The sequence below is a fragment of the Stegodyphus dumicola genome, chromosome X1 (assembly GCF_044657685.1).
Source record: "Stegodyphus dumicola isolate Sdum_Otavi_A_Nest chromosome X1, ASM4465768v1".
NCBI lineage: Eukaryota > Metazoa > Arthropoda > Arachnida > Araneae > Eresidae > Stegodyphus > Stegodyphus dumicola.
Window position 1 is genome coordinate 171637981 of NC_140780.1, and position 11383 is coordinate 171649363.

Here is an 11383-nt window from a genome sequence, read left to right on the forward strand (position 1 = left end):
GAATAAATGTTTAGAAGAAATATTTATTTATAAGCATTTTATCCAATTTAAACAGTGCTACTTTTCATTCGCTATACTTTTACAAGCGTGTGCATTTTTACTTGTGAGTTTAAGTTAAAGTTATTATTTTTGTAATCTGACTTACTTGTAATGAATCGACAGCCAACAAAGAAACGCAGGGCGTGCGACGTAACTGCTCTGTTCTTGTGTCCTATCGGAATTAGATAGCAAGCGGTTTTCCATCCAGTCGATTGGCTAAAGCTATGCTCTCACGAATTTAATCCCCCGGCAACCCTGTGTTCGTGTTTGTTTACGTTCTAAGTGCATGAACTTTTCGAAAAGCTTTCGTTCTGATACGCGATATATGAGCCTGCAGGAAGGGAGGAGGTGAAGAGCAATTGGAAAATAGACAAATGTCTGAGTACTGTCCAAAGCTAGCAGACTTTTTTGGGAGAATTTCAACGCGGTTTCTTAATTAGTTCTACAATAAATAAAGATTTCTATGCTAATTAACTCTTAAATAAAGCTACAGCTTGAAAGCTACAATACATAAATATGTTAACAACAGCTTTATATAAATATAAATCAAATATTTTCTATTTGCTCATATACTACAACACCGCGGAAACAAGACCGAAAGTATATATATATGTTATTCGTCTCCAAAACGATTAAGTTATTAGTTACGAAATATGGGATTTTATTATTTTCAGATGACTGATAGGCAGCAATAAGTCGCTGCTTAAAAAATCGCATGAAAAAATGTATTTACACTTAAAAATTATCAACGTGAAATGAAATTTTAAAAAAAAATTTTTCTTGCATGTTCATACTGAAAGAATATCTCTTGCAAACAGTTGCATGTTCATCTAGTTGTTCAAACCAAAATGTCAAATTGTATTAATTGGACGAAGAAATTTTGTTATAATCTAAATATATCGGTTTTCTATCATAGCCCAAAAATTCCGGAGCAAAATGTTTTAAAATTAACAGCTCAGTGATTTTTTCCCTCTCTTTTTGCTTAAAAAAAAAAAAAAAGTACGATAACTTCGAACAAAAGAAATTATAATTTCCTTAAATTTTGCTTTTCTACTTCTTTATGAAATATAACAAATTCATAGAAGATCCTGATATTAACAAAGCAAAAATGAGCCGAAAAATACTACTAAAATAAAAAAAAAAATAGGCTATTGCAGCAGTGACAAAAACACATCGGGCGTTTAAAAAAAAAAAAAAAAAAAAAACACTTCCTTTTTACATATTCCTTGAAGACTTGTTGTAGTACTTACTTACTGCCGATCCATCTTTCTTGATTCATCCTCTGTTCAAATTCATAGCTGTTTGTCCGTTACCGTTCACTATCCATCCCTCTTTTCCGTTTCATTCTCTTTCCGAAAAATCACTCTTTGAGACAGAGAACACTGAAATGGCTTTCATAAACTGAAATGGCTTCTTCGAGGTGTGCCTAACTGCTTCCCTCCGGCTTAGTTTTCGAATTGTAATAGTCATTATATTATTGCAATATTTATTATCTAATTGAAATATTTAGTCTAATATTTCCTTCGACAATTTACTTCACAAATTTCTTTTAACTGCATTATTTATTTTATAAATTTCTTTTTAATGTATATGATCTTCAAATTTTGGTACTGAATAACAATATTTGATTTCGAGAAATTCAGTTTTGTTAAATTCATGAACGCATTTTAAACAGATTCATGAAAATATAAAGAGGCTAATTTAGCATAATCGTATATGATTGAAAATAAAATTGCATTTTACATTTGTGAATCATTCCAAAACTGTTTCATTGTTATTAAATTGTTAACTGTAACGAACATTTATCACGTAATGTTTTCTGTCTCAGCAATAACTTTTGGAAAAGAGAATGAAAGGGAAAGATTCCGACAGTAAAATTTACTAAAAAGGAGGATGGAACAATTTTAATATTAATGCGTGCCTACAGGTTCGTACTAGATTGGATGCACTCAGGTCCGATGATAGGTTGATAAAATTTATTTTATCAAAGGAAACGCTTCAGATTTCTGGAATTTTCCACAAAAATAGTCGGATTACTCTTCATATTATCTCTTCACATTACAATCAGTAGTTACACTTCAAACTACTAAGAACGTTAAACACAACTCAATGCTTAGCGAAGCTAACCCGGAGGTAACTCAATGCTCCGCACTCACGTTGAACTATCAACTCACAACTACAACTGACAGAAGATGCTACCTCCGGTATTATGTAGTTTTCACCTGGCCGCCAAGATATTTCTGATACTTTCTGCATCTCGAAATTGCTGGAAGGTATGAGGGCCGAATATGGTTGCAGTTACACAGAACATCAATTACAGTTATTCAAATACAATATCCATTGCAGTTACACAGGGACTGAACCAAAATGTCATCAAATGGTTGCCATGTTTACCTTCAAAATATACGCATTATGAATCACATGCTCATAATAATATAAATATTAACTACATACCTTAATTTACTATTTCATTTTCTCTTTCATTTTGTAAAAAAAATTGATAGCGTGTTCTTTTGGTACATTTTTCTAAAAACTATTTATAGAAGTCATTAGAATTCTAGAAAATATATTTAACAACAATAAGAAGGTTTTTACTTTTTGGTGTAAAAAAACAAAGTCATATTTTTATTACCTTATAGGGTTATTATTATTTTAATTAACAAGTTATTATGATTTAGACCTTTACTATAACTTCTCCTTTTCGGTTCCCTCACCAGAAATATAAATCGGAGAGTAATTAAGTTGATGTTTTGGGAGATCAAGATAGAGCATGTTTCTGTCTCTCAAGGCCACCTAACTAGGTTTCGCCAGCTCTGATAAGATTTAAATTATTCGGCTTTGCATCATATCTGCCGTCTACGCCCATGAGAAGTTCTGAGCCAACTTAGAATTAAACTGCTTAGTATTCAACTACTAGGCTTAGTTCTGAAATTTATTATTACTTTACGTTGCATCACCACAAGTAGTGGCTGATATCGTGAGCACGAGACGTGCGCTTATGTTCAAGTTCTGATTTTAACAAAAAGGTTATTTTAACCTTTTCAAGACTCTGTAGTTTATTTTAGACACAGCGATAATTCGCTTAACTTTTGTTAGGTATTTGATACTAGTTTACGCTACTAAGGAAAGTCGTACTCTAAGCCTAAAACTTTCAAAATCTTAAGAATTTTAATAACTAATTTTAATAATTTTAGGTGTTACTAAAGAAGCAAACTATTTATATACATATGGAAATTTTGAGTTTTAACATGAATAATTTTCAGGAGCTTTACCTAAAGTTAAACACATTTAGAATGAAATAATGGGGAAAAAACTGTTTAAGTTAGGTTAATACTGAAAATATATCATGTTATATTATGTTATCAAAACATTCAAGAACCTTAATCATTTTCATTTAAAACTTTTTATCAAGTTGTAATAAGATCTGGGTGTTTCATTAGAGAACTTCCTGTTCTCTTGAGAACGAGTCCCAGTATCCACCGTGGAGCCGGTGAAAGTGATCACGAAAGAACGGATACACCGCCAAACGGGTGTAAGGACACTCGTTTGGTGGTGTATCCGTGACTCATCTTGTAAAAATAAGAAAACGATTTTTTTGTCTGCGAAATGCAGAGAGAGAGAAAGATGCGCTCGACCGTCGGTAAAGATGATGTCTTTTCCTTTGTGTAATAGCACTGTAATGTTACTTTTTTTAATTAACCAAGAGAGTCTATTTTAAGTTTAAATAAATGTAAAACGGCAATCTAAATACGCGTGAAAAAACAACTATAAATGCCAAGATGACCGTTTACGGAATGTGCGAAAATTACTTTTCTACAAACTGGTCCGAAACTGGTGGGACAAAAGTATTAATCTTATGCCATAAACAAGTGTCGGCATATCTAGGTCCAAAGATAATCTCGCGAGATATTTTTTGGCACAAATGTTATCAAGGAATGGAAACATATATTCGTACCTGTGATCCTTGTCAAAGAGTGGGGAAATGGGAAAATCTAAATACAGGAAAAAAAGCTCTCCTCAAATTAGTCCCCGTGATATCAGAAGTATTTTCGAAAGTAAACATAGATACGTGAAGACCTTTGCCAACCACGCTTAGATTAAAGACCGCACTTTGTTTATCCTCCAAATATCTGAACGTTATTCTAATAGAAGATATAACTTCGGTTCAGGCGCAAAGCATATGCTATTTTCGGGTACTCGCGTAAATTTGCTAGCTTAGTACAAACAACGTTCAAGATTTTCTAATTTAATATATGTGAGTTTCTAATACACTCCAACTGGTAAAAATCTGTGTAATTTGATAATAGCAATTAATTGACATGTCATAAGTTCAATTGAAACTCTCCTCATAACCTCTTCAATTGCTGATGACATGGAACCGACAGAGAATATGCGCTACTCCAAACTGCCAACAGTCCACGTTAGGCTATGAGAATAAGGAAGCATTCATGTGAAGATAGGTGGGGATTAACCAGTGCAAAACAGGGTTTAAAAAGAAATGCTAATAGTTGCAGAAAACAGTTACATACAAACAATCTGTCTGTTTATACATTATTAAATAATATAAATAGAAACATGATTAAACAAAAGGAAGGCAAATTCAAAGCAAAAGCAATGAATCGTGGGTGGTTATAACATGTAAAATTAGGCGAGATACAAAATACATATTACATGTGTTAAGAGATACGTCTTAATACCACCTTCGGACGTTTCCTATTTTCATGAGCACAATAATCGTAATTGAGAATTGGAATAGTGACATTATTAACATCCGGGATTTTCCGGAAAAAAGGTCTCGGCGAATTTGGCCATGCAGACGTTGGTTTCTGATATTTTGAGTTCCCGGTGAATTGCCGAGTTGAACCAACGGCAATTCACTACTTCACAGAGTACAATATTTTAAGCTATTTGTAGCTTCTGCATTAAGGTTTTACATGCGTATCCCGAGACAGGGCAGGTGTAGGTAATAATGGGATGCAACATAGTTCTGTAAATGAGTAACTAACTATCGATAGATAGAACGCTGTTAAAAGCACTTAAGGAGGCGAGTGTATGTTTACGCTCTCGGAATTTAGTAAGAATATGTGTGATGTGGAGGGACCAAGTAAGCCAATGATCAAGAATAACTCCTAAGTAGCGGGCCCGCTTAGTCAAGGGGATTGGGGTATCATACATCAGTACATCAGTACATGGAGATTAGCATCACATTTTCCTTTTTTGTCAACAGTATAGCATCAGATTTTGAAACATTTATCTGGAACTGCCAGGAGCATAGCCAGGACTCCAGTGCACGGATGTGGTTTTGCAGTGTCTGTATGACTGAGCCATGAGATGCACTTTGTATAAGAATTGCAGTATCATTTGCGTACATTGCTAAGGTGGTGTATGTGGGATGTCATTCGTGTAAATATTGAACAATATAGGTCCCAAAAGCGACCCCTGTGGGACCCCAGCATATATGAGCCTGGTGTAGGAGATAGTGTGGTTGACACGAACGACAAAGTGTCTATCTGCCAGATAGGAACTGATGATGTTGGTAATGTAACCTGGGAAGCCCGGGGTGATTAATGTATATATGAGACCCTTCAGCCATACGCGATCGAAGGCCTTTGAGACGTCTAAAAAGAAGACTCCGGTAATATTCTTGTCTTGCAACCCAAAAGAGATCATCTCCGTAACTCCATAAAGTTGATGGACTGTCGAGGGTTTCTGTCGGAATCCGTAATGTTCAGCAATAAAAAGGCTGTTGGTATCTGCGAATTCCAGAATCCTCTGGAGAATAACATATTCAGCGATCTTGCTGAGTATAGAAAGTAGACTCACTGGCCTGTAGGAGATAGCATCATTTGCTGGTTTACTTCGCTTCAGAATCAGGGAGATGATTGCAGTCTTCCAGCAGGATGGAAAATAGCCCATGCGGAGAATGAAGTTTATAATTTTGATCAATCTGAACAGCATCTGTATTCCCATATTCTTGATCATCTTGTTTGAGATGCTGCCAATGCCAGGACTTTTGCTGGTCTTCAGCTTGGAATTATATTCAGACCTCCAAGACCTCCAATGATTCGACAGGAGGAATATCGTTTGTGTGTAGCTGTGAGGTAAAGTTTCTTAATATTTGTGCAACCATATTTTCTGTGGGTGGGTGGGGTATGCTGTTTGTGCAGAAGTGAGGATCATAGCGATTTCTCAGCCTCGGTATAAGCAATTTCATACTGGCCATTTAAGGGCGGAATGTAAGTGTGGCATCTCTGTAATTTGGGCCCCCCAGCGGCCAAGCGGTAAAGTCGCTAAACACTGGTAGTTCGGTCCAAGGTTCGAATCCCGCGAACGGGCTGGCTGCATGGGTATTTTCGTGGTTTCCCCCATGTGTAACGTGTATACGAACCAGTTCCCCTTAGAAAGTCCTCCACTAAGGCATCCCTCCGTTTAGGCAGATAGCCCTCGTGTGCTTTGCCATAATTAAATAATCCAATCCAATCCAATCCAATCCTGTAATTTGGAGGTGCCCCTCCAAACTGAGTTATCGTCCCCTGAAAGAAAGGGTAAGTGTCTGTACCAGTTGTTTTCAGTGTGTGTATGAGTCATAACTTCCGTTACGATAGTGGGTGCGTTGTTAAGTCTTTACAGCAGAATGGGGTTTCCTAAAGAAATTCATTGCAATTAAGAAACTTCCTTTATGAGCACTTCGATAATTAAATTATTTATTTATCGATTATTTTTTTATTATTCGATATTAATCATAGTTGGGTACACCACCCCAGTCTAATCCCGTGAAGAGATTTCATGGTACCATAAAAAGAATACTACGAGTTATGTAATTTGACACTGGTTCTGATTGGGAACAGGTATTTCCAACGGCTCTTCTAACTTTAAGAAAAGTGACGCATTGAAAGCACGGATTTCACTCCTGCGGAACTTGTCCGTGGGAAAAAATTGTATACTCCAGAGACGTTGTTAAACGAATATTGGACGGATACACCAGAGGAGGAACAATAACCGAGTACGTTTTTAGAGTCATAATTCACCTATAGAAATGCTAAGACTTGGCAGTTCAGAAATTGCAAGATCAACAAAGAATAAGAAGGCCATAAAACGAAAGTTTAGGGAAGGTGATCTGATGTTACTTTTGGCCACTCCCAAAGAAACAATCTTTCGGTTCAATGGACGGAACCGGTTAATATTGAAAATAAAGTATCCGAAACAAATTACATTGTAACCTTGCCAGAAAAGAAATTAAAATCCCAAATTTACCATATCAGTAAGTTGAAGCAGCCATATAAGAGACCTGAGGTCATTAATTATTTACCTTGTAGTGAAAATGGTTCTGATTAGATTTATACTGAAATCGATATTCCTTACATTGGTACCAATCCAAATGTTAACGCTTATTCTGAGATTAGTAAAAATAGTAATTTGGAAGAAATGTTAGAACCTCCACAAAGAGTTCAATTACATAAATTATTAAATAAATATTCGCAGTTTTTTTAATGAAGCAGGAGTGACAGACCTAGTTGAACATGATAATAAGGTTAGCGATAAGCTGGTAAGGTCCAAGCTGTATCGAATGTCACATCGACAAAATGAGATTTTACAAATAGAAATTCGAAGAATGCTTGACTTGAAAATTATTTAGGGGGGGGAATCTGAATACACTTCTCCGATGATACTCGTAGAAGCTCCAAATATAGATACCCGATCTTGTGGGTTACCATCGTTAAAACGAAGTTACGTATACCCATTTCTATTTCTAACCCAACATCTAGGAATGGGCAGATGAAGTTGCTTCAGCAAAATATATCACAGTTATAAATTTAGTTAAGGGATATTAGCAGCTACCTTTCAGTCCTAACTCCCAACTATATGCCGGACTGGTGACAAGTTTTAGCACATACAGACCATTACGGTTAAATTTTGGTTTAAAAAATGCTCCTTACTTTTTTCCAAGATGATGCAAGAAATGTTAAAAGAATGTGAGCAGTTTGCAGTGCGGTATCTAGATGATTTGGGTATTTTTCATAAACCTGGGAATTCCATCTCAAGCATCTGGAAATCTTACTGAAACGTATAAGTAGAGTAAGCCTTCAAAATGCCGTTTTTCTAAAACACACGTCCTTTATTTGGACCATGTTGTAGGCCAAGGGTACCAAAAATCGTCAGATGTTGAGATGACAGCTGTAACAGATTTTTCAACACCGAAGACTAAAGCTGATATAAGAGCATTTCTGGGATCAGCGGGCTACTATAGCCGTTACATTCCGATGTATTCAACAATCGCCTCTACGCTGACTGATTTTTCAAAAGGCAAAACAGTAAAGGGGGATATTCTGTGGAGTGCAAAGAGCGAGAAGGCTTTCACTGAATTGAAAGAGAAATTAATCAATCCCCCAGTTTTATATGCACCCGCTTTTACTCTTTCCTTTATTCTATAAACGGTCATGAAATGGGAATTCTAATAGCACAACTCAAGCAAGGGAGAAGTGCATCCTATTATATTCCTGAGCAAGAAGTTTTCAGATGTAGAAAAAAGTACTGCACTAACGAAAAATAATGTGCTAGCATCGTTTTCGGTATCAAAAACTTCACTACTATCTGGATGGACCGGACATTAGTGTGCAAATTCACTTGTTTACGAACTAATCCCAGTCCTAAACTTCGCTTAATGCGATGGGCTCTTGCTCTTCAGCCATTTAATTTCACAATTACTCATCGTTCAGGAAAACTCAATAAGAATGCCAATGTGTTAACTTCAGATTACGTTTCTCTATATCTTCATTTTTTTACGGTCTGTGTAGACTTGAATAAATCTATATACTATGTAGAGACATTAGGTTATTTTGAAGAAGATGAAAAATGGGCAATGCCCTCGCCGGGACTCGAACCTGGACTTCTCGAATACGCGGCGAGTGTGCTACCGTTACACCACGAAGGCATGTGGAAAGGAGGGAGAAAATACCCTCTTTCAAAGGTCGACTGGGGATTAGAGGACCCAATCGCCAAATTCTGGTGGTGACAAATTATTGTCCACCACCTTTTAGTTCGGGCGCAACTATGGAGTCATTAGGTTTTTTTGAAGCAGGAGACATGAATAAAAGCAATGCCTTCACCGGGACTCAAACCTGGATCTCTCAAATACGCGCCGGATGTACAACTCTTATACGACGAAGGCATGCTGGAAGGAGAGTGAAAATACCCTATAACTGTATCGAATAACTGAATAACCCGAGTTTCGATATTCACCTATAACTGTATCCTACAATTGAATATCGAAACCCGGGTCAACTGAGTTTCGATAGTCAAGACGTGAAAGAACTCTATAGGGATCTTTCCACAAAACATCAAATAAAACTTTCTTGAGTGAAAGCGCACGTTGGTTGCCCTTGTAAAAGAGGCTACTACTGAGATAAATATAGAAAGACTAGATTATCGGGGATCTAAACGAAAAGCAATAAGGAAAATGGATCTAAATATATATAAAGAATGTAATAAAAAATGGAAAGATTCAGACCATAGAAAATACTACTTGGAAAACATTGAAATATATAAAAAAAAAAAAGGAAAACCATAACCCATAAAGACCTTTGTCAGATCCTTTCAAGTCACGGTAGATTCCCGGTATACCTAAATAGATATGAAATTCAAGAAAATACAAACTGTTTACTACGCGGAAAGCTGGGAAATAACAGACATCCTGTGGAAGAGTGTGAATTAACAAAAGGCCTGAAACGTAGCAAGAAGGACTTTAAAGACCTGGTTTATAATGGAAATGAAGCAAAAAACGTAGCAAACGAGATCATGGAAAGAATTAATAAAAACCTAGTCGCAATTGGAATAGAACAATAACAAAGGACACCCAATATGGCTGCTGCTGGAGACTTCGTCTATTTATGTTTTGTTGTCCTATATGTTTTTCCTTCGTGGCCGGTCTAGAAAAGCCATAAGGTGAGCTTGGGCTTGCCAGGAGGGTGGACCATGCCATACCTACCGAACCTATAACTGTTTTACGGATGTATATTGTATAATAATTATTTTCAGAAAAACTGTAAGATTCTATTCTGTCTGAGTGAAATTTAGCTTAATCATTAGTAATTGTATTATTTTTTTACACTGGCCTCAATCTAAAGTTCCACGTGCTATGGGAGCGGACTTGCTGCATGGGCGGTGTCATGGTTTTCCCCACTTCTAACAAGGATACGAGCCAGTTTCCATTAGAAGGTCCTCCACGAAAGCATCAATTCCCTTACGCAGATCGCGCTCGAGTGCTTTTCCCTGACCAAATAAACCAAACCAAACCCATAGAACGTCTTCCATGAAGGCATCCCTCCCTTAGGCAGGGTGCTGCACTGAAGTCAAAAAAATCAAACTCTATGCTTTTACCAAGTTTCATCAAAGTACATCTGGAAGTGTTTCTTTGCCAAAACGTTTTCTAAATTTATGGAATTATATTTAAATATGAGTTCAGAAATTTACTGAGATGAAAAGAAAATGCCAAAGTCAAAGTAAAAAGAAATCAAATTAAACTTAAAACCATGTTCAAGTCCGTGACCTGGAGTTACTGTTTTCTGTGTGAGTTATATTTAAATTAAACTTCATGTTAGACCCTCGGTTAGTTCAAGTGCAGCTTCAGAAATTAAAACTGGGCATGAGAAGTTGAAACCTATGCTATTTAACTACGGAAAATATACAAAGCATGAATTCTGGAGAATTACTATCAGAATTATTGGAATTTACATTAAGCTTTCTATTGATTTTAATTTCAGTTGTCTGAATAAAGTACGATTACCTCGTTAGAAACCTTTTGTTTTGAAGAAACAGTTCCGTAGCGTTTGATTCTGTCAAGTATCTAAGCAAAGAATTTTTTTAAATGTTTAATAATTTGACTGAAGAGAATTTTGTACCACCGCATATTAAATCAGCAAGAAATGACGAAATGACGCCAAGACAAGATTAAAGAAATACCGTTTTTAATGTTGTTCAAGGTTAAGGAAATACTATTCTTAATTTTGTTCATTTATTTATTTTATTTCAAAATTATAGATATAAATTGAAGAAGGAAAAAGCTCTTATTTTAAGTTACGGAACTTTTAAACATTTAAAGAAAATGAAAACACAAAAACAGACTTTATAACTTGAAACGGTAATTTTAATGAAATATTGCAAATGCCCTTTTAACCACTGCTCAGACGCGTCAAGAAATCATAACGTTTTCAAAAGTGAAGTAAAATTTATTTCTGGCTAAAGCTATGGCAATTCTGAATAACTTATGAGGGGAAGCTTTACATCTATTACCTAAAATTTGCATTTTCATTCTCGCGTTTTTCGAAAAAAAGGATATTCCTTAATC

General features: G+C 35.9%; 1 protein-coding gene across 1 annotated transcript in view; it reads right to left on the reverse strand.

Moving 5' to 3' along the window:
• Nucleotides 1-302, reverse strand: part of LOC118203096 (uncharacterized) — a 31312-nt gene extending 31010 nt beyond the window's left edge. Inside the window, exon 1 of the mRNA XM_035375335.2 lies at nucleotides 146-302. The gene's annotated coding sequence lies outside the window, so the exon portion shown is untranslated. The remainder of the gene's footprint in view (nucleotides 1-145) is intronic.
• Between the last annotated feature and the right edge of the window lie 11081 nt (nucleotides 303-11383).